The 3,821-nt window shown below is 47.7% G+C and overlaps 1 pseudogene; it reads left to right on the forward strand.

Annotated features, from left to right (window-relative positions):
- The first annotated feature begins 371 nt into the window (after window positions 1-371).
- Window positions 372-1,792, forward strand: LOC138566437 (zinc finger and BTB domain-containing protein 44 pseudogene; annotated as a pseudogene).
- Window positions 1,793-3,821: the final 2,029 nt, after the last annotated feature.

Raw genomic sequence — 3,821 nt, forward strand, 5'->3', positions numbered from 1 at the left:
CTGGCATCACACACCATCTGCACATTGATGGAGTGGTATAGCTTCCGATTGCGGTACACCACCTCCACGGCATGTGGGACTACCAACTCTATGTTCGTGCAGTCGAGGGCACCAATTACATTGGGCATGCTGCCAGTCCATGGAATGCTATTTTGGTGACATTTGCCTCCTATGGTGTACGTGGTAGGGATATGTAGGCACTTTCTTGCTTCAGTAGTGCATCCAGCACTTGGTTTAACACAACAGAGAACAAATACACAAGGCTGACTTTGGAGAGCGGCTCTGGGCATGCGCAGTGCAGAGCCAACCCCGTGCCTGGTGTGTGGAGGGGAACCAGGGCCGGGGAGGGCACCGGAGGTGGAGGCCACGGGCACAGAGCACCCATCGCGGTGCACAACTTCTTCCATCATTGAAGTCTCCTGTAAGCAAAGAAAATGGGTTTAAAAACCTTTACCCACACATCGCCTGCGCACAGTCAGGAGATGCTGGGAAAGCTCAACATGCTTCAAAACGATGGCCACTTCTGTGACATAACAATCCGCGTCCAGGACAAGATCTTTATGGCTCACAGGGTAGTGCTGGTGGCCTGCAGTGAGTTCCTCCGTACCAAGCTTGTTGGTAATGCAGAAGAGAGCATGCAGTGTGTCCTAGACTTGCACCATGTTACTGTCACAGGCTTCATCCCTATTTTGGAATATGCATACAATGCAACACTGTCTATCAACACTGAGAACATTATTGATGTTCTGGCTGCGGCTAGCTATATGGCAATGTTCAGTGTGGCAAGCACCTGCTCGGAGTTCAGCATTTTATGGAACACATCGAACAACCATCAAGAAAAGTTGTTAGATTCGGGTCAGGAAACTAATCAGAGCTGTACCTTTAGAGATGGGAGCCTCTCTCCTGTTTCTTCAGAATGCAGTGTGGCTGAGATTAATATCCCTGTATGCTGAGAGTCTAATAGGAAACGTAAAAGCTACATTGTCATGTCCCCTGAAAGTCCCCTCAAGTGTAGCACACATACCAATTCTCCCCCAGGTTCTGAACTCTCCAGTGGCATATTCCTAAACCCGGAACCAGCCTGTGGACCCCTCCTTAGCTTTCCCATGGACCTTTCCTTTTGGTATTGACCGAAGGCTTCAGTCGGAGAAGAAGCACACCGATGTCTCGGACTTCAGAATTGCCCGGGTCTTCGGATGTAGCCCAAAGGGTTACAGACTATGGAGCATGTGAGAGCACAAAATCCAACTCACCCCTGGTTATGGAAGAAGATATCCATGTGAAAGTCGAAAGATTTAGTGATGAGGAAGTCCACAAGGAGGTGTCACAACCTGTTAGTGCATCACAGAGTTCTTTAAGTGACCAGCAGACTGTCCAAGGCAGTGAACAAGTCCAGGAAGTTCTCTTGATAAGTCCACAATCTTCGTCTATAGGCTCCATCGATGAAGGGGTTACTGAGGGATTACCCACACTCCAAGGCACAACTGGCCCCAATGTTCATCCGGATGACGACGATCGGTTGGACAATATCCAGTACCCATACCAACTCTACATCGCTCCCTCCACTGACAGTACTGAGAGACCCAGCCCAAATGGTCCAGATCGGCCTTTTCAGGGTCCAACTTGTCGGGTCCACTTCACTCGTATCCAGAATCTGAAGCAACACATGCTCATACATTCTGGTATTAAACCATTTCAGTGCGACCGCTGTGGGAAAAAGTTCACCTGGGCTTACTCCCTAAAGATGCATCGTCTGAAGCACAAAGTGATTTCCAAGTGCCAGACTACCTAAGCCAGGATCAAGAAGAGGCCCTTGGGCACTATGAGCTGGTAGAGCACAGCTTTGAAAGCAACTCCTCTGTTCATATGCCGGTAATTTCCCATGTCTCGTCCACTCAGAACTGTGAAAGCACTTTCCCCATCGGGTATCTGGGCGGGCTTGTAAAAAAGGAAGAGGACGATGAAGAGGAGGAGGAGGAAGAGGAGGAAACACCTGACGAGCAGAAAACGAGTGTCAATGCCACCAGTGAAGAACCAGCCAAAACCGAGATATCTTCTATTGCAGTAGAATAGTTCATGGTTTATTTGCTTGGGACTTATTGAAAATGTACATTTATTTTTAGTTTTTGGAAGTGCCTATGTTTGGTCCTGTACATTTTTTAATTTTCTTCTCTTAAACGAGGACAATAGGGATGGAAAGGCATCCCTGCCCAAAGTAAAAAAAAAAAAAAAAAGAGAAGCATGATTGCGACATGTCATGCATTTGGCCCACTGTGTGTTGGTAAGTGCCTGTGGCCAGGAAGTGGAGCACAGATGCCACCTTCAGCAGAGGGGGGATGGCTGTGCGGATGTTGATCAGGCTGATCAAGTTTTCCTGCATTAATTCCACTATGTTGGTGATGGTGTCCCTTTCCAGCCGGTACAGGGTGTGGATCTGTGCTGGGGTTAAGTCAAATGGATAGGCCCTTATACGTGGAATTGATGTCTGTCTACGGGGAACAACCACCTGCACTGGTGGGATTTTCTGGGCCAGTCTCACCCTCCTTCTCTTCCTGCGTCTCCTCTGTGTTGCCTGTTGTACTGCCTGCTCAAGGATTAGCAGTGCAGGCATGTCCTCCAGTCCCAGTATGGCAGGTGCAAGTGGTAGCATTTTGGTTTGGAAAGGGGTGTGGTGTGTGGGTGTGCTCCTTTTTTGCTCCATTACCTCCACCTGTGCTGATTGTGTGCACCTGTGGCACTTGGTTCCACAGCAGTTTGCTGTTAACGGCTGGTCCGCGATGCCGGTATTGCCGGCATCATGGCAGCTCTTCTTACCGGCATCTCGATGCTGGTATGTTAATGTCCGTGCGACTCTTGGTGTCCTCTTCATTGGGGGATGCTCGTATTACGGGCACGCCACCCGCGCACATGTCCTCATGCCGGTACGGTGGTGCACGGCCACAGCAGGTCCTTGTCAATGCCGGTGGGACCGGCGTCTAGGGTCGTAGTACTAAGGACTGGTATTTTAGCCCGGTATTACCTTACCAGCTCCGTTATTGCCAGACCACCAATCTCGTAATGAGGCCCAATGTCTCTAGAACCATTACCTTGGGAAAATTGGTATATGCTATGGGCAATTGATTTTTGCTTACAACAGCTTGTTTAGGTTAAAAAACGACAATTTCCTGTTTTAATGACCACATATGCATACTTAAATGGTCCCAAAGTCTGGTGTGGGTCCCTCTAAAGGCAACTGTAACAAAACATTTTAACGTCATACAGTATGCAACGTACCACAGTAAACTTCACAAAGTTTTACTTTGCACAGCTCTAACTATGATCGGATTTAATCAGATCTACATGGTCTCTAATCTCATTGACAAACAAGAAGCACAGGAATTATGTATTTTCTGGAGCTGCATTGGTCCCACCTTATTGCCTCTCTCTGCTATAGTGAACTGTAAATGTTGGTGCCTAATGAACGAATTGGGATGGGACTGAATGATGGCACCAATGAGAGATGACTTTTCTGGATTTCCCTCGACTAAAGATCACTGATGAAGATTCATCAAATCTATCTGTCTGACCTTTGTTACTATCACTGCACTCATAGTTTCAGGAACTGTAGACCTTTCCCTACTTGAGAATGTTAGTTGAGATCACCTCTTGAACACTGAGTTCCCACTGCTTCCACAAATGCCCCTTCCACACCTTTTCTCCAATCCCCAATCACATACTCTGAATTGGGTCATGTTTCAGGCTGTAGCTGTACGAATTACCAATAACTTAAATACAAAACATAAATTAGTACCTGGCACGCGTGGTCCACGGGAAATACTACA

Source organism: Ambystoma mexicanum, chromosome 1p, assembly GCF_040938575.1.
Source record: "Ambystoma mexicanum isolate Mex_15411 chromosome 1p, UKY_AmexF1_1, whole genome shotgun sequence".
Classification (NCBI taxonomy): domain Eukaryota; kingdom Metazoa; phylum Chordata; class Amphibia; order Caudata; family Ambystomatidae; genus Ambystoma; species Ambystoma mexicanum.